The sequence below is a fragment of the Ranitomeya imitator genome, chromosome 4, assembly GCF_032444005.1.
Source record: "Ranitomeya imitator isolate aRanImi1 chromosome 4, aRanImi1.pri, whole genome shotgun sequence".
Taxonomy (NCBI): Eukaryota; Metazoa; Chordata; class Amphibia; order Anura; family Dendrobatidae; genus Ranitomeya; species Ranitomeya imitator.
The window spans coordinates 102,371,030-102,394,752 of record NC_091285.1 but is presented as its reverse complement, the minus strand read 5'-3'; the positions used below and the strand labels follow the sequence as shown (position 1 = coordinate 102,394,752).

At 47.2% G+C, this 23,723-nt stretch overlaps 1 long non-coding RNA gene across 1 annotated transcript in view; it reads right to left on the bottom strand.

Moving 5' to 3' along the window:
• Positions 1 to 839: 839 nt before the first annotated feature.
• Positions 840 to 23,723, bottom strand: part of LOC138675547 (uncharacterized) — a 101,030-nt gene continuing 78,146 nt past the window's right edge. Inside the window, exon 3 of the long non-coding RNA XR_011320687.1 lies at positions 840 to 2,400. This is a non-coding gene — a long non-coding RNA (uncharacterized lncRNA). The remainder of the gene's footprint in view (positions 2,401 to 23,723) is intronic.

The following is a 23,723-nucleotide window of genomic DNA, read 5'->3' as shown; positions in this document are numbered from 1 at the left end:
TCACATTCTTGCAGTGTAGCGTGCACGGGGAATGTTGCGTTATGGGTCAATGTACCAGCAGACTCATCTATCACTGGCTGGGCAATGGGCAGGATGAGGAGGAAACACAGATATAGGCCCAAATAATAAAGTGGGCTAAATGCAGTTCAAAATTGGTAACAGGACTAACCAGGGGGCATTGTTTTGTTCAGTGGAGGACAACTGGAATGAGAGGCTGACACAGAGAGTAGGCCCAAATCAGTAAGTAGTCTAAATGCAGTTCAAAATTGGCAACAGTAGTAAACAGGCGGCACAGCTTTGTTCACTGTAGGAGAACAGCAAGGAGCGGCAGACACAGATAGAAGGCCCCAACCCAACTAGTAGGCCCACTGCAGTTTTAAAATTCCGATAGGCTGAAAACCAGATAATTGTAGGTCATTTTTTGTAAAGAGGACAGCTGTATTGAGTGGCGCAGCCAGACACTACAAGTAGGCCTTAAACCACAAAGTTGGCTCGACGCTGGTTTAAAAAAGGTTACATGGGTACACGGTCTGCATTGTTGTGCTCAGTGGAGGACAATTGGAAGGAGGGACCGCAGAAAGACTTTGTAGGCGTAAAATTACAAAATAGGCTCTATGCAGCTTCGATTATGTTAGTAGAAAGACACAGAAGTGACACCTTATTAATATATGTGATAATAAAATAATATCTATTCTATATTCCCTTCGATATAAGTAAAAGGGTCACCAACAGTGCCAAGAATCTAGTGGAAAACCACTAGAAAAGCAAAAAAAAAAGCTCTAAACCCGAAAATAAAACCAATAAGAAAGTGACAGGGGATGAAGTATAAAAGTCAATTTTTATTGGATAGCAGTAGTGACAACAATATTAAAAAATATATTAAAAATATATAAAACGATATAATCCAAAAGATAGTACATATGTGCACAATTCAAGCTGCACATGACAAGGTAGGCCAAATCATAATAAAATATCAAAGAGTAAAAATGGCAGTCTGTGGCATATGCACACAAAAAAAATGAAAAACAGGTGTATACTAAACAGCCTATACAATACAATATAGGCTCAGGAAAAATCCTCAAATAACGTGTGCGACAATGGTAGAAATTTATCAATAATAAAGTGCTAAGTGCAGTAAACAAATTACCACCTAAGGGGCTTGATGTACAATATGCTGAAGAAAAACAATCCAGTGCAAAGTGCTATGTGCCAATGCTATAGGGATGCCAGTTACTCACAATGAATGAAGGGAATATTCCCAGACCACCAGCAGCGAGAATAATGTGCACCCCGACGCGCGTTTCAGACACGCAGTCCTTCCTCAGGGGGTGTGTGTAAAGTCTATGACCGAAGGGCTTTTTATACAGTAGTGATTGAGAACGCTGATGTTCACCCCCGCCGTCAGAGCGGCGCATGCGCCGCCCGAATAAACCGGAAGTCCGGGACGCAGCGCCACGTGACCGGACGCACATGTTCTGATCATGGCGTTACCAAGGCCACCGAGACGCAGCGGTCCAGACACCAGAACTCCAGACGCGCACGCGCACAACAGCAGGAGCTACATGGGCGGATGTAGATGGAAGATGTGCAAGTACTATAATGTGATCAATTAAATGTGTGAGTATGTGACGCTGGGGTATACAAAATATAGCACTACAGCGTTATTATCTGGGCGGATGGGCAGATGTAGATGGAAGATGTTTACAGACTATGTGATCATTTACATGTGTAAGGAAAATATGTGACGTTGGGATATACAAAATGTAGCGCTACAGCGTTGTTATCTGAGTGTCCGGTGATGTAAACCAAGACTCTTCAACTTGTGTTGTGAGTATTTACACAGTTAGAAGTGGATGTGTGTGGTATATAACGAAATACACACGGTGTTGTAAGGGAAATATAGTGTGTAGCGCATACCAACACTGGTAGTGCTATAAAGTACTAACAAAATGTTATAGCGCTGGAACATCCATCAGTGATGTGAAAGGGAAATAATAAAACGCTGCTGCGTTAATAGCATACAGTTGAATACATATGCATATAAATATAAATATGTGTGGCATATATTAAAACACAGCAGCGTAAATTTGCAAGAAAAAACATATATAAGGACCAAATTAAAAATGTAAATAACAGTAGAGAAAAATTGAAACAATAATGTCAAATATGAAGATATGGCTACAATACTATATCTAATATGATAGAGAATATATTGCAGCATATAACATGTGAGTATATGCTTTGATTTAGTCCGTTTGAATCCAATGGGAACAGAAGTCCACCTCTTCAATGTCAGATGAAGAAGGATCATCAGATGGAAATTCTTGATCCTCGATCAAAGGTTATACATGCAAATCCAGCACGCAAGATCATCCGCGGAGGTATGTACTCAAAATTTGCCTAAGATGGTATAAGCATAAAAAATTAATATCACGTAAATATTTCATGCATCGATATCGGTCATAAAAAAATGTTAATTTTGGATAAATATATATTTAAATACACTCAATAAATAACCATACATAAAATGAATTTAAGAAATTAATAAAAGATAGAGATGTATACAACACTAGGAGAATTATGAAGTTATTATTAAAATGAATCATAAAAATGGAGCGAAACTTATGTTTTCATTAAGGCCTTTGGGTGACACTGTATCCAATAGCCAGATCCACTTAGTTTCTAGTTGTGCTAGGGGTATACTGACCTTCCCACTTCTCTCATTTTGTTTTATCATATCAATTCCCACTACTTTTAGGAGAGAGGCGTCACAATTATGATGTATTTTAAAATGTTTGGGAATAGTCTTCAACATTGTGACTTCCTCAATCTCCCTAGCTGCTTGTATTCCCAGTACGTGTTCTCTGATGCGTACTTTTAATTGACGAGTCGTCATTCCCACATAAATGAGTGGACATGGACATGTAGCATAATATATTACAGCCCGAGATGTGCATGTAATACTCTGTTTAATTTGATATGTTATAGTGTCCTTACTGTTTGTAAACGATTGTGACCTCATTACATTAGGACAGGCCACACATTTTCCACATGGTTTGCAGCCTAGTTGTGGTTTAATCTCATTCAGAAATGTGGAGCCCACACCTGGGTCACCCACATAATGGCTCTTAACAAGAGAATCACCTAGATTTTGTGAACGTCTAAATGTAATGTCCGGTTTTTCACCAATATATTTGGATATTATTGGATCACTCTGGAGGATTGGCCATGATTTTGTCAAATAATGCCGCATTAGATCCGTCTGGCCATGGAATTTGGTAATATACCTGATAGGTTGTTTTTTAGTAGAGGATTTAGACGTGTATAAGGCCTCGTGTCTTGTCGTATGTTTTGCCCGATTATAGGCCTTTTTGACTGATCTATGGCTATATCCACGCTCAAAAAACCTCTCCTTCAGAATATTTGCCTGTTTCTCGAAATCTCCCTCACTCGAACATATTCTCCGAAGGCGTAGAAATTGGCCTTATCATGGACTTAGGATGGGAGGATGACGCATGTAAAAATGAGTTGACTGCCGTCGGTTTGCGGTACAGGTCAGTCACCAGCACATTGTCTATACCCCGCCTTACTGTAACATCAAGGAACTCTATTTGATTTAAGTCCCATTTGTATGTTAGGTGGATATTAAATGCATTTTGGTTCAACTGGGACATGAATAATTCCAGAGATGTTTCTGATCCTTGCCAGAGAATGAAAATGTCATCAATGAACCGTACCCATAAAAGGATACGGTCCATATCAGTCACAGCATCTGACATCAAGAGGTCCCTCTCCCACAGCCCCAGAAACAAATTTGCATATGCAGGCGCATTATGTGATAGGGAAAACTCTAGAAGTTCCAAAGATCATTGATGTCGTTCGGTGTAGAGGAAGATTCTAAAAAATACCGAACTGCTCGTAGTCCATCATTATGGCGTATGTTCGTGTAAAGAGATTCCACGTCACATGAGACCAGTAAGGTATTACTATCTATGTGTAGGCCATCTATTTTCTTTAAAAAATCATTGGTATCTTTAGTAAAGGAGGGTAGCACCTCAACTAGAGGTTGTAATCTGGAATCAATATATTTGTTGATGTTTTCCATATAATTCCCACATCCCGAAATGATCGGCCTCCCCGGTGGTATGGTTTCATTCTTATGGATTTTGGGTAATAAGTAAAAAGTGGGTGTTGCCGGTTCCCCCACTTGTAAGGCTAAAAATAAATCTTTAGTTATTACACTATTATCCATAGCCCTCCCGAGTATGGCCAATAGTTCTTTGGAAAATTTATCCAGGGGATTAAAAGTAAGTTTTTTATAACAAATCTCAACCCTTAGTTGTCTGAATGCCTCTATCTCATATAACAGTTTGGGCCAAATCACTATGTTTCCGCCTTTATCGGCGGGTTTAATAAGGATATCCTGCATACCCTGTAATTTAATCAAACTATCTCTTTCTTTTTTGCTAAGATTGGCATTATTTGGGTAGTGAGGAATTTTATCAAATTCTTTGGTGACTGTCTGGACAAAGATGTCTAGAGTTGGGCATGAGGAGAGAGGTGGAAATTTATGTGAGCGTGGTTTTATAGAGTCCGTGCTTTTTCTCTACTGTTATTTACATTTTTAATTTGGTCCTTATATATGTTTTTTCTTGCAAATTTACGCTGCTGTGTTTTAATATATGCCACACATATTTATATTTATATGCATATGTATTCAACTGTATGCTATTAACGCAGCAGCGTTTTATTATTTCCCTTTCACATCACTGATGGATGTTCCAGCGCTATAACATTTTGTTAGTACTTTATAGCACTACCAGTGTTGGTATGCGCTACACACTATATTTCCCTTACAACACCGTGTGTATTTCGTTATATACCACACACATCCACTTCTAACTGTGTAAATACTCACAACACAAGTTGAAGAGTCTTGGTTTACATCACCGGACGCTCAGATAACAACGCTGTAGCGCTACATTTTGTATATCCCAACGTCACATATTTTCCTTACACATATAAATGATCACATAGTCTGTAAACATCTTCCATCTACATCCGCCCAGATAATAACGCTGTAGTGCTATATTTTGTATACCCCAGCGTCACATACTCACACATTTAATTGATCACATTATAGTACTTGCACATCTTCCATCTACATCCGCCCATGTAGCTCCTGCTGTTGTGCGCGTGCGCGTCTGGAGTTCTGGTGTCTGGACCGCGGCGTCTCGGTGGCCTTGGTAACGCCATGATCAGAACATGTGCGTCCGGTCACGTGGCGCTGCGTCCCGGACTTCCGGTTTATTCGGGCGGCGCACGCGCCGCTCTGACGGCGGGGGTGAACATCAGCGTTCTCAATCACTACTGTATAAAAAGCCCTTCGGTCATAGACTTTACACACACCCCCTGAGGAAGGACTGCGTGTCTGAAACGCGCGTCGGGGTGCACATTATTCTCGCTGCTGGTGGCCTGGGAATATTCCCTTCATTCATTGTGAGTAACTGGCATCCCTATAGCATTGGCACATAGCACTTTGCACTGGATTGTTTTTCTTCAGCATATTGTACATCAAGCCCCTTAGGTGGTAATTTGTTTACTGCACTTAGCACTTTATTATTGATAAATTTCTACCATTGTCGCACACGTTATTTGAGGATTTTTCCTGAGCCTATATTGTATTGTATAGGCTGTTTAGTATACACCTGTTTTTCATTTTTTGTGTGCATATGCCACAGACTGCCATTTTTACTCTTTGATATTTTATTATGATTTGGCCTACCTTGTCATGTGCAGCTTGAATTGTGCACATATGTACTATCTTTTGGATTATATCGTTTTATATATTTTTAATATATTTTTTAATATTGTTGTCACTACTGCTATCCAATAAAAATTGACTTTTATACTTCATCCCCTGTCACTTTCTTATTGGTTTTATTTTCGGGTTTAGAGCTTTTTTTTTTAGCTTCGATTATGTGGCAACCTGGAGAACACCTTGGAGCGGCAGACACCGTCTCTACGACCCAGACCCAAATTGTAGGCCAAATGTAGTGTTGTTTCAACAACTACTTAAGACGAGCATGAAGATTGAAGCAATGGAGAGGAAACCTGGAGAACACCTTGGAGTGGAAGACACTGTCTCTACAACCCCAGACCCAACTTGTAGGCCTAACGCAGTGTTGTTTTCAACAACTACTAAACAAGAGCTTTAAGATTGAAGCAATGGAGAGGCAACCTGGGGAACACCTTAGAGTGGAACACACCGTCTCTACACCCCAGACCCAACTTGTAGGCCGAATGCAGTGTTGTTTTGAACAACTACTAAACAAGAGCTTTAAGATTGAAGCAAAGGAGAGGCAACCTAGGTAACACCTTGGAGTGGAACACACCGTCTCTACAACCCAGACCCAACTTGTAGGCCTAATGCAGTGTTGTTTTCAACAACTACTTAAGAAGAGCTAGAAGATCGAAGCAATGGAGAGGAAACCTGGAGAACACCTTGGAGTGGAATACACCGTCTCTACAACCCAGACCCAACTTGTAGGCCTAATGCAGTGTTGTTTTCAACAACTACTTAAGAGCTAGAAGATCGAAGCAATGGAGAGGCAACCTGGGGAACACCTTGGAGTGGAACACACCGTCTCTACAACCCAGACCCAACTTGTAGGCTAATGCAGTGTTGTTTTCAACAACTACTAAACGAGAGCCAGAAGATCGAAGCAATGGAGAGGCAACCTGGGGAACACCTTGGAGTGGAACACACCGTCTCTACAATCCAGACCCAACTTGTAGGCCTAATGCAGTGTTGTTTTCAACAACTACTAAACGAGAGCCAGAAGATCGAAGCAATGGAGAGGCAACCTGGGGGACACCTTGGAGTGGAACACACCGTCTCTACACCCCAGACCCAACTTGTAGGCCTAACGCAGTGTTGTTTTCAACAACTACTAAATGAGAGCCAGAAGATCGAAGCAATGGAGAGGCAACCTGGGGAACACCTTGGAGTGGAACACACCGTCTCTACACCCCAGACCCAACTTGTAGGCCTAATGCAGTGTTGTTTTCAACAACTACTAAACGAGAGCCAGAAGATCGAAGCAATGGAGAGGCAACCTGGGGAACACCTTGGAGTGGAACACACCGTCTCTACACCCCAGACCCAACTTGTAGGCCTAATGCAGTGTTGTTTTCAACAACTACTAAACGAGAGCCAGAAGATCGAAGCAATGGAGAGGCAACCTGGGGAACACCTTGGAATGGAACACACCGTCTCTACAACCCAGACCCAAATTGTAGGCCTAATGCAGTGTTGTTTTCAACAACTACTAAACGAGAGCCAGAAGATCGAAGCAATGGAGAGGCAACCTGGGGAACACCTTGGAGTGGAACACACCGTCTCTACAACCCAGACCCAACTTGTAGGCCTAATGCAGTGTTGTTTTCAACAACTACTAAACGAGAGCCAGAAGATCGAAGCAATGGAGAGGCAACCTGGGGGACACCTTGAAGTGGAACACACCATCTCTACACCCCAGACCCAACTTGTAGGCTAATGCAGTGTTGTTTTCAACAACTACTTAAGAAGAGCTAGAAGATCGAAGCAATGGAGAGGCAACCTGGGGAACACCTTGGAATGGAACACACCGTCTCTACAACCCAGACCCAAATTGTAGGCCTAATGCAGTGTTGTTTTCAACAACTACTAAACGAGAGCCAGAAGATCGAAGCAATGGAGAGGCAACCTGGGGAACACCTTGGAGTGGAACACACCGTCTCTACAACCCAGACCCAACTTGTAGGCCTAATGCAGTGTTGTTTTCAACAACTACTAAACGAGAGCCAGAAGATCGAAGCAATGGAGAGGCAACCTGGGGGACACCTTGAAGTGGAACACACCATCTCTACACCCCAGACCCAACTTGTAGGCTTAATGCAGTGTTGTTTTCAACAACTACTTAAGAAGAGCTAGAAGATCGAAGCAATGGAGAGGAAACCTGGAGAACACCTTGGAGTGGAAGACACCGTCTCTACAACCCAGACCCAACTTGTAAGGCCTAATGCAGTGTTGTTTTCAACAACTACTTAAGAAGAGCCAGAAGATCGAAGCAATGGAGAGGCAACCTGGGCAACACCTTGGAGTGGAACACACCGTCTCTATACCCCAGACCCAACTTGTAGGCCTAATGCAGTGTTGTTTTCAACAACTACTAAACGAGAGCCAGAAGATCGAAGCAATGGAGAGGCAACCTGGGGAACACCTTGGAATGGAACACATCGTCTCTACAAGCCAGACCCAAATTGTAGGCCTAATGCAGTGTTGTTTTCAACAACTACTAAACGAGAGCCAGAAGATCGAAGCAATGGAGAGGCAACCTGGGGGACACCTTGAAGTGGAACACACCATCTCTACACCCCAGACCCAACTTGTAGGCTAATGCAGTGTTGTTTTCAACAACTACTTAAGAAGAGCTAGAAGATCGAAGCAATGGAGAGGCAACCTGGGGAACACCTTGGAATGGAACACACCGTCTCTACAACCCAGACCCAAATTGTAGGCCTAATGCAGTGTTGTTTTCAACAACTACTAAACGAGAGCCAGAAGATCGAAGCAATGGAGAGGCAACCTGGGGAACACCTTGGAGTGGAACACACCGTCTCTACACCCCAGACCCAACTTGTAGGCCTAATGCAGTGTTGTTTTCAACAACTACTAAACGAGAGCCAGAAGATCGAAGCAATGGAGAGGCAACCTGGGGAACACCTTGGAATGGAACACACCGTCTCTACAACCCAGACCCAAATTGTAGGCCTAATGCAGTGTTGTTTTCAACAACTACTAAACGAGAGCCAGAAGATCGAAGCAATGGAGAGGCAACCTGGGGGACACCTTGAAGTGGAACACACCATCTCTACACCCCAGACCCAACTTGTAGGCTAATGCAGTGTTGTTTTCAACAACTACTTAAGAAGAGCTAGAAGATCGAAGCAATGGAGAGGCAACCTGGGGAACACCTTGGAATGGAACACACCGTCTCTACAACCCAGACCCAAATTGTAGGCCTAATGCAGTGTTGTTTTCAACAACTACTAAACGAGAGCCAGAAGATCGAAGCAATGGAGAGGCAACCTGGGGAACACCTTGGAGTGGAACACACCGTCTCTACAACCCAGACCCAACTTGTAGGCTTAATGCAGTGTTGTTTTCAACAACTACTTAAGAAGAGCTAGAAGATCGAAGCAATGGAGAGGAAACCTGGAGAACACCTTGGAGTGGAAGACACCGTCTCTACAACCCAGACCCAACTTGTAAGGCCTAATGCAGTGTTGTTTTCAACAACTACTAAACGAGAGCCAGAAGATCGAAGCAATGGAGAGGCAACCTGGGGAACACCTTGGAATGGAACACATCGTCTCTACAAGCCAGACCCAAATTGTAGGCCTAATGCAGTGTTGTTTTCAACAACTACTAAACGAGAGCCAGAAGATCGAAGCAATGGAGAGGCAACCTGGGGAACACCTTGGAGTGGAACACACCGTCTCTACAACCCAGACCCAACTTGTAGGCCTAATGCAGTGTTGTTTTCAACAACTACTAAACGAGAGCCAGAAGATCGAAGCAATGGAGAGGCAACCTGGGGAACACCTTGGAGTGGAACACACCGTCTCTACAACCCAGACCCAAATTGTAGGCCTAATCAGTGTTGTTTTCAACAACTACTAAACGAGAGCCAGAAGATCGAAGCAATGGAGAGGCAACCTGGGGAACACCTTGGAGTGGAACACACCGTCTCTACAACCCAGACCCAACTTGTATACCTAATCAGTGTTGTTTTCAACAACTACTAAACGAGAGCCAGAAGATCGAAGCAATGGAGAGGCAACCTGGGGGACACCTTGGAGTGGAAGACACCGTCTCTACACCCCAGACCCAACTTGTAGGCCTAATGCAGTGTTGTTTTCAACAACTACTAAACCAGAGCCAGAAGATCGAAGCAATGGAGAGGCAACCTGGGGGACACCTTGGAGTGGAACACACCGTCTCTACACCCCAGACCCAACTTGTAGGCCTAATGCAGTGTTGTTTTCAACAACTACTAAACGAGAGCCAGAAGATCGAAGCAATGGAGAGGCAACCTGGGGGACACCTTGGAGTGGAACACACCGTCTCTACACCCCAGACCCAACTTGTAACCCTAATGCAGTGTTGTTTTCAACAACTAGTAAACGAGAGCCAGAAGATCGAAGCAATGGAGAGGCAACCTGGGGAACATCTTGGAGTGGAACACACCGTCTCTACACCCCAGACCCAACTTGTAGGCCTAATGCAGTGTTGTTTTCAACAACTACTAAACGAGATCCAGAAGATCGAAGCAATGGAGAGGCAACCTGGGGAACACCTTGGAGTGGAGCACACCGTCTCTACAACCCAGACCCAAATTGTAGGCCTAATCCAGTGTAGTTTTCAACAACTTCTAAACGAGAGCCAGAAGATCGAAGCAATGGAGAGGCAACCTGGGGAACACCTTGGAGTGGAACACACCGTCTCTACAACCCAGACCCAACTTGTAGGCCTAATGCAGTGTTGTTTTCAACAACTACTAAACGAGAGCCAGAAGATCGAAGCAATGGAGAGGCAACCTGGGGGACACCTTGGAGTGGAACACACGGTCTCTACACCCCAGACCCAACTTGTAGGCTGGTTGCAGTGTTGTTTTCAACAACTACTAAACAAGAGCTTTAATATTGAAGCAATGGAGAGGCAACCTGGGGAACACCTTGGAGTGGAACACACCGTCTCTACACCCCAGACCCAACTTGTAGGCCTAATGCAGTGTTGTTTTCAACAACTACTTAAGAAGAGCTAGAAGATCGAAGCAATGGAGAGGAAACCTGGAGAACACCTTGGAGTGGAAGACACCGTCTCTACACCCCAGACCCAACTTGTAGGCCTAATGCAGTGTTGTTTTCAACAACTACTAAACCAGAGCCAGAAGATCGAAGCAATGGAGAGGCAACCTGGGGAACACCTTGGAGTGGAACACACAGTCTCTACACCCCAGACCCAACTTGTTGGCCTAATGCAGTGTTGTTTTCAACAACTACTTAAGAAGAGCTAGAAGATCGAAGCAATGGAGAGGAAACCTGGAGAACACCTTGGAGTGGAATACACCGTCTCTACACCCCAGACCCAACTTGTAGGCCTAATGCAGTGTTGTTTTCAACAACTACTAAACGAGAGCCAGAAGATCGAAGCAATGGAGAGGCAACCTGGGGAACATCTTGGAGTGGAACACACCGTCTCTACACCCCAGACCCAACTTGTAGGCCCAATGCAGTGTTGTTTTCAACAACTACTAAACGAGATCCAGAAGATCGAAGCAATGGAGAGGCAACCTGGGGAACACCTTGGAGTGGAGCACACCGTCTCTACAACCCAGACCCAAATTGTAGGCCTAATCCAGTGTAGTTTTCAACAACTTCTAAACGAGAGCCAGAAGATCGAAGCAATGGAGAGGCAACCTGGGGAACACCTTGGAGTGGAACACACCGTCTCTACAACCCAGACCCAACTTGTAGGCCTAATGCAGTGTTGTTTTCAACAACTACTAAACGAGAGCCAGAAGATCGAAGCAATGGAGAGGCAACCTGGGGGACACCTTGGAGTGGAACACACGGTCTCTACACCCCAGACCCAACTTGTAGGCTGGTTGCAGTGTTGTTTTCAACAACTACTAAACAAGAGCTTTAATATTGAAGCAATGGAGAGGCAACCTGGGGAACACCTTGGAGTGGAACACACCGTCTCTACACCCCAGACCCAACTTGTAGGCCTAATGCAGTGTTGTTTTCAACAACTACTTAAGAAGAGCTAGAAGATCGAAGCAATGGAGAGGAAACCTGGAGAACACCTTGGAGTGGAAGACACCGTCTCTACACCCCAGACCCAACTTGTAGGCCTAATGCAGTGTTGTTTTCAACAACTACTAAACGAGAGCCAGAAGATCGAAGCAATGGAGAGGCAACCTGGGGAACACCTTGGAGTGGAACACACAGTCTCTACACCCCAGACCCAACTTGTTGGCCTAATGCAGTGTTGTTTTCAACAACTACTTAAGAAGAGCTAGAAGATCGAAGCAATGGAGAGGAAACCTGGAGAACACCTTGGAGTGGAAGACACCGTCTCTACACCCCAGACCCAACTTGTAGGCCTAATGCAGTGTTGTTTTCAACAACTACTAAACGAGAGCCAGAAGATCGATGCAATGGAGAGGCAACCTGGGGGACACCTTGGAGTGGAACTCACCGTCTCTACAACCCAGACCCAACTTGTAGGCCGAATGCAGTGCTGTTTTCAACAACTACTAAACAAGAGCTTTAAGATTGAAGCAATGGAGAAGCAACCTGGGGAACACCTTGGAGTGGAACACACCATCTCTACACCCCAGACCCAACTTGTAGGCCGAATGCAGTGTTGTTTTCAACAACTACTAAACAAGAGCTTTAAGATTGAAGCAATGGAGAGGCAAACTGGGGAACACCTTGGAGTGGAAGACACCGTCTCTACACCCCAGACCCAACTTGTAGGCCTAATGCAGTGTTGTTTTCAACAACTACTAAACGAGAGCCAGAAGATCGAAGCAATGGAGAGGCAACCTGGGGAACACCTTGGAGTGGAACACACCGTCTCTACACCCCAGACCCAACTTGTAGGCCTAATGCAGTGTTGTTTTCAACAACTAAACGAGAGCCAGAAGATCGAAGCAATGGAGAGGCAACCTGGGGGACACCTTGGAGTGGAACACACCGTCTCTACACCCAGACCCAACCTGTAGGCCTAATGCAGTGTTGTTTTCAACAACTAGTAAACGAGAGCCAGAAGATCGAAGCAATGGAGTGGCAACCTGGGGAACATCTTGGAGTGGAACACACCGTCTCTACACCCCAGACCCAACTTGTAGGCCTAATGCAGTGTTGTTTTCAACAACTAAACGAGAGCCAGAAGATCGAAGCAATGGAGAGGCAACCTGGGGGACACCTTGGAGTGGAACACACCGTCTCTACACCCAGACCCAACTTGTAGGCCTAATGCAGTGTTGTTTTCAACAACTACTAAACGAGAGCCAGAAGATCGAAGCAATGGAGAGGCAACCTGGGGAACACCTTGGAGCGGAAGACACCGTTAGTAGGCCCTAGCGAAGTAGTAGCCCCAATGCAGTTTTCAAATTCCTATAGGCTGAAAACCAGACTATTGACGCTCAGCTTTTTTAAAAGGAGGACAGCTGTATTGAGTGGCGCAGACAGACACAGGTAGTAGGCCTTAAACCAAAAATTTGGCTCAATGCAGTTTAAAAAAGGTTACAGGGGTACACGGGCAGCAGTGGTCTAGTCAGTGGAGGACTAGTGGAAGGATGGACCGCAGACAGGCGTAGTAGGCCTAACATAACAAAATTAGGCTGTAGGCACTTTAAAATTGGTTCCAGGGGTACACGGACAGCAGTGGTCTGGTCAGTGGAGGACTAGTGGAAGGAGGGACCGCAGACAGGCTTAGTAGGCCTAACATAACAAAAGTTGGCTGTAGGCACTGTAAAATAGCTTCCAGGGGTACACGGGCAGCAGTGGTCTGGTCAGTGGAGTATTGGAAGGAGGGACCGCAGACAGGCGTAGTAGGCCTAACATAACAAAAGTTGGCTGTAGGCACTTTAAAATAGCTTCCAGGGGTACACGGGCAGCAGTGGTCTGGTCAGTGGAGGACTAGTGGAAGGAGGGACCGCAGACAGCCGTAGTAGGCCTAACATAACAAAAGTTGGCTGTAGGCACTTTAAAATAGCTTCCAGGGATACACGGGCAGCAGTGGTCTGGTCAGTGGAGGACTAGTGGAAGGAGGGACCGCCGACAGGCTTAGTAGGCCTAACATAACAAAAGTTGGCTGTAGGCACTGTAAAATAGCTTCCAGGGGTACACGGGCAGCAGTGGTCTGGTCAGTGGAGGACTAGTGGAAGGAGGGACCGCAGACAGGCGTAGTAGGCCTAACATAACAAAATTAGGCTGTAGGCAGTTTAAAATTGGTTCCAGGGGTACACGGGCAGCAGTGGTCTGGTCAGTGGAGGGGTATTGGAAGGAGGGACCGCAGACAGGCTTAGTAGGCCTAACTTAACAAAAGTTGGCAGTAGGCACTTTAAAATTGGTTCCAGGGGTACACGGGCAGCAGTGGTCTGGTCAGTGGAGGACTAGTTGAAGGACGGACCGCAGACAGGCGTAGTAGGCCTAACATAACAAAAGTTGGCTGTAGGCACTGTAAAATAGCTTCCAGGGGTACACGGGCAGCAGTGGTCTGGTCAGTGGAGGAGTATTGGAAGGAGGGACCGCAGACAGGCGTAGTAGGCCTAACATAACAAAATTAGGCTGTAGGTTTTTTAAAATTGGTTCCAGGGGTACACGGGCAGCAGTGGTCTGGTCAGTGGAGGACTAGTGGAAGGAGGAAGGAGGGACCGCAGACAGGCGTAGTAGGCCTAACATAACAAAAGTTGGCTGTAGGCACTGTAAAATAGCTTCCAGGGGTACACGGGCAGCAGTGGTCTGGTCAGTGGAGGAGTATTGGAAGGAAGGACCGCAGACAGGCGTAGTAGGCCTAACATAACAAAATTAGGCTGTAGGTTTTTTAAAATTGGTTCCAGGGGTACACGGGCAGCAGTGGTCTGGTCAGTGGAGGACTAGTGGAAGGAGGGACCGCAGACAGGTGTAGTAGGCCTAACATAACAAAATTAGGCTGTAGGCACTTTAAAATTGGAACCAGGGGTACACGGGCAGCAGTGGTCTCGTCAGTGGAGGAGTATTGGAGGGAGGGACCGCAGACAGGCTTAGTAGGCCTAACATAACAAAAGTTGGCTGTAGGCACTTTAAAATTGGTTCCAGGGGTACACGGGCAGCAGTGGTCTGGTCAGTGGAGGACTAGTGGAAGGAGGGACCGCAGACAGGCGTAGTAGGCCTAACATAACAAAATTAGGCTGTAGGCAGTTTAAAATTGGTTCCAGGGGTACACGGGCAGCAGTGGTCTGGTCAGTGGAGGGGTATTGGAAGGAGGGACCGCAGACAGGCTTAGTAGGCCTAACTTAACAAAAGTTGGCAGTAGGCACTTTAAAATTGGTTCCAGGGGTACACGGGCAGCAGTGGTCTGGTCAGTGGAGGACTAGTTGAAGGAGGGACCGCAGACAGGCGTAGTAGGTCTAACATAACAAAAGTTGGCTGTTGGCACTGTAAAATAGCTTCCAGGGGTACACGGGCAGCAGTGGTCTGGTCAGTGGAGGACTAGTGGAAGGAGGAAGGAGGGACCGCAGACAGGCGTAGTAGGCCTAACATAACAAAAGTTGGCTGTAGGCACTGTAAAATAGCTTCCAGGGGTACACGGGCAGCAGTGGTCTGGTCAGTGGAGGAGTATTGGAAGGAAGGACCGCAGACAGGCGTAGTAGGCCTAACATAACAAAATTAGGCTGTAGGTTTTTTAAAATTGGTTCCAGGGGTACACGGGCAGCAGTGGTCTGGTCAGTGGAGGACTAGTGGAAGGAGGGACCGCAGACAGGTGTAGTAGGCCTAACATAACAAAATTAGGCTGTAGGCACTTTAAAATTGGAACCAGGGGTACACGGGCAGCAGTGGTCTCGTCAGTGGAGGAGTATTGGAAGGAGGGACCGCAGACAGGCTTAGTAGGCCTAACATAACAAAAGTTGGCTGTAGGCACTTTAAAATTGGTTCCAGGGGTACACGGGCAGCAGTGGTCTGGTCAGTGGAGGACTAGTGGAAGGAGGGACCGCAGACAGGCGTAGTAAGCCTAACATAACAAAATTAGGCTGTAGGTTTTTTAAAATTGGTTCCAGGGGTACACGGGCAGCAGTGGTCTGGTCAGTGGAGGACTAGTGGAAGGAGGGACCGCAGACAGGCGTAGTAGGCCTAACATAACAAAATTAGGCTGTAGGCACTTTAAAATTGGAACCAGGGGTACACGGGCAGCAGTGGTCTGGTCAGTGGAGGAGTATTGGAAGGAGGGACCGCAGACAGGCTTAGTAGGCCTAACATAACAAAAGTTGGCTGTAGGCACTTTAAAATAGCTTCCAGGGGTACACGGGCAGCAGTGGTCTGGTCAGTGGAGGACTAGTGGAAGGAGGGACCGCAGACAGGCGTAGTAGGCCTAACATAACAAAAGTTGGCTGTAGGCACTGTAAAATAGCTTCCAGGGGTACACGGGCAGCAGTGGTCTGGTCAGTGGAGGAGTATTGGAAGGAGGGACCGCAGACAGGCGTAGTAATAATAATAATTTATTTTTATATAGCGCTAACATATTCCGCAGCGCTTTACAGGTTGCACACATTATCATCACTGTCCCCGTTGGGGCTCACAATCTAGGTTCCCTATCAGTATGTCTTTGGAATGTGGGAGTAAACCGGAGTACCCGGAGGAAACCCACGCAAACACGGAGAGAACATACAAACTCTTTGCAGATGTTGTCCTTGGTGGGGTTTGAACCCAGGACTCCAGCGCTGCAAGGCTGCTGTGCTAACCACTGTGCCACCGTGCTGCCCGTAGTAGGCCTAACATAACAAAATTAGGCTGTAGGCACTTTAAAATTAGTTCCAGGGGTACACGGGCAGCAGTGGTCTGGTCAGTGGAGGACTAGTGGAAGGAGGGACCGCAGACAGGCGTAGTAGGCCTAACATAACAAAAGTTGGCTGTAGGCACTTTAAAATTGGTTCCAGGGGTACATGGGCAGCAGTGGTCTGGTCAGTGGAGGACTAGTGAAAGGAGGGACCGCAGACAGGTGTAGTAGGCCTAACATAACAAAATTAGGCTGCAGGCACTTTAAAATTAGTTCCAGGGGTACACGAGCAGCAGTGGTCTGGTCAGTGGAGGGGTATTGGAAGGAGGGACCGCAGACAGGCTTAGTAGGCCTAACATAACAAAAGTTGGCTGTAGGCACTGTAAAATAGCTTCCAGGGGTACACGGGCAGCAGTGGTCTGGTCAGTGGAGGACTAGTGGTAGGAGGGACCGCAGACAGGCGTAGTAGGCCTAACATAACAAAAAGTGGCTGTAGGCACTGTAAAATAGCTTCCAGGGGTACACGGCCAGCAGTGGTCTGATCAGTGGAGGACTAGTGGAAGGAGGGACCGCAGACAGGTGTAGTAGGCCAAACAACAAAAGTTGGCAGTAGGCACTTTAAAATTGGTTCCAGGGGTACACGGGCAGCAGTGGTCTGGTCAGTGGAGGACTATTGGAAGGATGGACTGCAGACAGGCGTAGTAGGCCTAACATAAAAAAATTAGGCTGTAGGCACTTTAAAATTGGTTCCAGGGGTACACGGGCAGCAGTGGTCTGGTCAGTGGAGGACTAGTGGAAGGAGGGACCGCAGACAGGTTTAGTAGGCCTAACATAACAAAAGTTGGCTGTAGGCACTGTAAAATAGCTTCCAGGGGTACACGGGCAGCAGTGGACTGGTCAGTGGAGGACTAGTGGAAGGAGGGACCGCAGTCAGGCGTAGTAGGCCTAACATAACAAAAGTTGGCTGTAGGCACTTTAAAATAGCTTCCAGGAGTACACGGGCAGCAGTGGTCTGGTCAGTGGAGGACTAGTGGAAGGAGGGACCGCAGACAGGCTTAGTAGGCCTAACATAACAAAAGTTGGCTGTAGGCACTTTAAAATAACTTCCAGGGGTACAGGGGCAGCAGTGGTCTGGTCAGTGGAGGACTAGTGGAAAGAGGGACCGCAGACAGGCGTAGTAGGCCTAACATAACAAATGTTGGCTGTAGGCACTGTAAAATAGCTTCCAGGGGTACACGGGCAGCAGTGGTCTGGTCAGTGGAGGAGTATTGGAAGGAGGGACCGCAGACAGGCGTAGTAGACCTAACATAACAAAATTAGGCTGTAGGCACTTTAAAATTGGTTCCAGGGGTACACGGGCAGCAGTGGTCTGGTCAGTGGAGGACTAGTAGAAGGAGGGACCGCAGACAGGCGTAGTAGGCCTAACATAACAAAAGTTGGCTGTAGGCACTTTAAAATAACTTCCAGGGGTACAGGGGCAGCAGTGGTCTGGTCAGTGGAGGACTAGTGGAAAGAGGGACCGCAGACAGGCGTAGTAGGCCTAACATAACAAATGTTGGCTGTAGGCACTGTAAAATAGCTTCCAGGGGTACACGGGCAGCAGTGGTCTGGTCAGTGGAGGACTAGTAGAAGGAGGGACCGCAGACAGGCGTAGTAGGCCTAACATAACAAAATTAGGCTGTAGGCGCTTTAAAATTGGTTCCAGGGGTACACGGGCAGCAGAGGTCTGGTCAGTGGAGCATTATTGGAAGGAGGGACCGCAGACAGGCGTAGTAGGCCTAACATAACAAAATTAGGCTGTAGGCACTTTAAAATTGGTTCCAGGGGTACACGGGCAGCAGTGGTCTGGTCAGTGGAGGACTAGTAGAAGGAGGGACCGCAGACAGGCGTAGTAGGCCTAACATAACAAAATTAGGCTGTAGGCGCTTTAAAATTGGTTCCAGGGGTACACGGGCAGCAGTGGTCTGGTCAGTGGAGGACTAGTGGAAGGAGGGACCGCAGACAGGCGTAGTAGGCCTAACATAACAAAAATTGGCTGTAGGCACTTTAAAATAGCTTCCAGGGGTACACGGACAGCAGTGGTCTGGTCAATGGAGGACTAGTGGAAGGAGGGACCGCAGACAGGCGTAGTAGGCCTAACATAACAAAAGTTGGCTGTAGGCACTTTAAAATAGCTTCCAGGGGTACACGGGCAGCAGTGGTCTGGTCAGTGGAGGACTAGTGGAAGGAGGGACCGCAGACAGGCTTAGTAGGCCTAACATAACAAAAGTTGGCTGTAGGCACTGTAAAATAGCTTCCAGGGGTACACGGGCAGCAGTGGTCTGGTCAGTGGAGGAGTATTGGAAGGAGGGACCGCAGACAGGCGTAGTAGGCCTAACATAACAAAATTAGGCTGTAGGCACTTTAAAATTGGTTCCAGGGGTACACGGGCAGCAGTGGTCTGGTCAGTGGAGGACTAGTGGAAGGAGGGACCGCAGACAGTCGTATTAGGCCTAACATAACAAAATTAGGCTGTAGGCGCTTTAAAATTGGTTCCAGGGGTACACGGGCAGCAGTGGTCTGGTCAGTGGAGGATTATTGGAAGGAGGGACCGCAGACAGGCTCAGTAGGCCTAACATAACAAAACTTGTCTGTAGGCACTTTAAAATTGGTTCCAGGGGTACACGGGCAGCAGTGGTGTGGTCAGTGGAGGACTAGTGGACGGAGGGACCGCGGTCATGCGTAGTAGGCCTAACATAACAAAATTAGGCTGTAGGCACTTTAAAATTGGTTCCAGGGGTACATGGGCAGCAGTGGTCTGGTCAGTGGAGGAGTATTGGAAGGAGGGACCGCAGACAGGCTTAGTAGGCCTAACATAACAAAAGTTGGCTGTAGGCACTGTAAAATAGCTTCCAGGAGTACACGGGCAGCAGTGGTCTGGTCAGTGGAGGACTAGTGGAAGGAGGGACCGCAGACAGGCGTAGTAGGCCTAACATAACAAAAGTTGGCAGTAGGCATTTTAAAATTGGTTCCAGGGGTACACGGGCAGCAGTGGTCTGGTCAGTGGAGGACTAGTGGAAGGATGGACCGCAGACAGGTGTAGTAGGCCTAACATAACAAAATTAGGCTGTAGGCACTTTAAAATCGGTTCCAGGGGTACACGGGCAGCAGTGGTCTGGTCAGTGGAGGACTAGTGGAAGGAGGGACCGCAGACAGGTTTAGTAGGCCTAACATAACAAAAGTTGGCTGTAGGCATTGTAAAATAGCTTCCAGGGGTTACACGGGCAGCAGTGGTCTGGTCAGTGGAGGAGTATTGGAAGGAGGGACCGCAGACAGGCGTAGTAGGCCTAACATAACAAAAGTTGGCTGTAGGCACTTTAAAATAGCTTCCAGGGGTACACGGGCAGCAGTGGTATGGTCAGTGGAGGATTATTGGAAGGAGTGACCGCAGACAGGCTTAGTAGTCCTAACATAACAAAAGTGGGCTCGAGACACTTGGAATTCTCTTGCAGGGGTACACAGGCAGCATTGGTGTTGTCAGCGGAGGCCGATTTTAATGAGTGTCTGCCAGTTAGTACTCCCAAAAAATAAATAGATGTTAATGTCTCGCATTACACCAAAACCAAAACACAAAAGGGTGGAATACTTAGGTACAGGGGTGGGCTCCTCTGCTGAGTTTCAGACCTAGTAATTTGTCTCAAAGTATGTACTGGTGTAAATATAGGACACTGCCCCTGACTATGTTAAGTACCATCATACATGTCAACACAATGGTATTGTCAGTGGCAGGCATTGAAGGATGTCAGCGCATAGACTAAACATTGGTGGAACTGTGAGAGATAATTTTGCAAGTGGTAGAGCAATGTTTGAGCTGGGGGGGAACTCTCTTGTGGCTGGCGGTACAGGCCCAGGGCCCCTCATGTTAAAACGGTGTGTCTGACGTTGGGTGCGCACCACCACCGCCAGAGACACTTTATTGTACTATGAGGGACCCAGTGGCAGTGCCGTCGATCAAAAGTGGGCACACCCACCTCTTCAGACAAACGGCACTCTCACGGGTGCTTGTGCCAAGTGGTGAGACCACGGCCCCGTGGGGGGAGTTTGGCCATTTAGGGTGGTGTAAACATGTCGCATGCTGGACAAACAGCTGCTGCAAATTACGAGATTGGAGAAGTCAGTCAGAGTACTCCACAAGCAAGACCTATTCTTAGGAAAGCTAGGTGTCAGCTGGGCAAGGTGGGGCAAAAGAATTCGAAATCCAGTTGTGGTTCATTTTAATGAAGGTTAGATCATCAACATTTTGGGTAGCCAGACGAGTCCTTTTTTCAGTTAATATTGAACCTGCAGCACTGAATACTCTTTCTGATAGGACACTAGCTGCCGGGCAAGCAAGCTCCTGCAATGCATATTCTGCCAATTCTGGCCAGGTGTCTAATTTGGATGCTCAGTAATCAAATGGGAATGACGGTTGAGGGAGAACATCGATAAGGGATGAAAAATAGTTTGTAACCATACTGGACAAATGTTGTCTCCTGTTACTTTGAATTGATGCTGCAGTACCTGTCCTGTCTGCGGTCATAGCAAAATCACTCCACAACCTGGTCAGAAAACCCCTCTGTCCAACGCCACTTCGGATTTCTGCACCTCTAACACCTCTGGCCTGCTGACCCCTGCAGCTCGTGTGATAACGATCACCGGTGCTGTGTGCTGGGAATGCCTGAATCAAACGATCAACAAGAGTTGATTGTTTGGTTGCTAATATTTGTTCCAGGTTCTCATGTGGCATAATATTTTGCAATTTGCCTTTATAACGAGGATCAAGGAGGCAGGCCAACCACTAATCGTCATCGCCCATCATTTTACAAATGCGTGTGTCCCTTTTGAGGATAAGTAAGGCATAATCCGACATGTGGGCCAAAGTTCCAGTTGTCAAATCTGCGGTTGTGCTGGGTTGAGGTGCAGTTTCAGGGACTTCTAAGTCACTTGTCTCCCTAAAAAAACCTGACCCCGGCCTTGCAACGCCACCAGTTGCTATTGGCCCCGTAGAAGCTTCCTCATTACAAAAATAATCATCCCCATCATACTCCTCGTCCTCCTGTTCGCCCGCTACCTCGTCCTGTACACTGCCCTGACCAGACAATGGCTGACTGTCATCAAGGCTTTCCTCTTCCTCTGCTGCAGACGCCTGCTCCTTTATGTGCGTCAAACTTTGCATCAGCAGACGCATTAGGGGGATGATCATGCTTATTATGGCGTTGTCTGCACTAACCAGCCATGTGCATTCCTCAAAACACTGAAGGACTTGACACATGTCTTGTATCTTCGACCACTGCACACCTGACAACTCCATGTCTGCCATCCTACTGCCTGCCCGTGTATGTGTATCCTCCCACAAATACATAACAGCACGCCTCTGTTCGCACAGTCTCTGTAGCATGTGCAGTGTTAAGTTCCACCTTGTTGCAACGTCGATGATAAGGCGATGCTGGGGAAGGTTCAAAGACCGCTGATAGGTCTGCATACGGCTGGAGTGTACGGGCGAATGGCGGATATGCGAGCAAAGTCCGCGCACTTTGAGGAGCAGGTCGGATAACCCCGGATAACTTTTCAGGAAGCACTGCACCACCAGGTTTAAGGTGTGAGCCAGGCAAGTAATGTGTTCCAGTTGGGAAAGGGAGATGGCAGCCTTGAACTTCCTTCCGTTATCACTCACTACCTTGCCTGCCTCAAGATCTACAGTGCCCAGCCACGACTGCGTTTCTTTCTGCAAGAACTCGGACAGAACTTCCGCGGTTTGTCTGTTGTCACCCAAACACTTCATAGCCAATACAGCCTGCTGACGCTTGCCAGTAGCTGCCCCATAATGGGACACCTGGTGTGCAACAGTGGCAGCTGCGGATGGAGTGGTTGTGCGACTGCGGTCTGTGGACGAGCTCTCGCTTCAGCAGGAGGAGGAGGAGGGGGGGCGAACGGCTACAGCCAACTGTTTCCTAGACCGTGGGCTAGGCAGAACTGTCCCAAAATTGCTGTCCCCTGTGGACCCTGCATCCACCACATTCACCCAGTGTGCCATGATGGACACGTAACGTCCCTGGCCATGCCTACTGGTCCATGCATCTGTTGTCAGGTGCACCTTTGTACTCACAGATTGCCTGAGTGGATGGATGATGCGCTCTTTAACATGCTGGTGGAGGGCTGGAATGGCTTTTCTCGAAAAGAAGTGTTGACTGGGTAGCTCGTAGCATGGTACAGCGTAGTCCATCAGGGCTTTGAAAGCTTCGCTTTCAACTAACCGGTAGGGCATCATCTCTAACGAGATTAGTCTAGCTATGTGGGCGTTCAAACCCTGTGTACGCGGATGCGAGGCTAAGTACTTCCTTTTTCTAACGAGAGTCTCATCTAGGGTGAGCTGGACTGGAGAGCTGGAGATCGTGGAACTACCAGGGGTGCCGGTGGACATGGCAGACTGAGAGACGGTTGGAGACGGTATTGTTGCCGCCGGTGCCCTAGATGCAGTGTTTCCTACTACGAAACTGGTGATTCCCTGACCCTGAGTGCTTTGGCCTGGCAACGAAACCTGCAAAGATACTGCAGGTGATGCGGAAAATGGTGGCCTTACAGTGACGGAAGGGATGTAGCGTTGCTGACTAGCTTTATTGGCCGAGGGTGCTACAAACTTAAGGGACGTTTGGTAGTTAGTCCAGGCTTGCAAATGCATGGTGGTTAAATGTTTATGCATGCAACTTGTATTTAGACTTTTCAGATTCTGACCTCTGCTTAAGGTAGTTGAACATTTTTGACAGATGTGTTGTGGTGATCAATTGGATGTTGTTTAAAAAAATGCCAGACTGCACTCTTTCTAGCATCGGATCCCTTTTCAGGCATTGCAGACTGAGCTTTAACCGGATGGCCACGCTGTCCTACAGGTTTTGGCTTTGCCACACGTTTTGGGACAGATACAGGCCCGGCAGATGGAACCTGTTGCGATGTTGATGCCTGCTGCGGCCCCTCCTCCTCCGCTTCAGAACTACTGCTGCCTGCACCTTGTTCCCCTAATGGCTGCCAATCGGGGTCAACAACTGGGTCATCTATAACCTCCTATCTTGTGTGCAACTTCGTCTGTGTCACCGTGTAAGTCGGTGGTATAGCG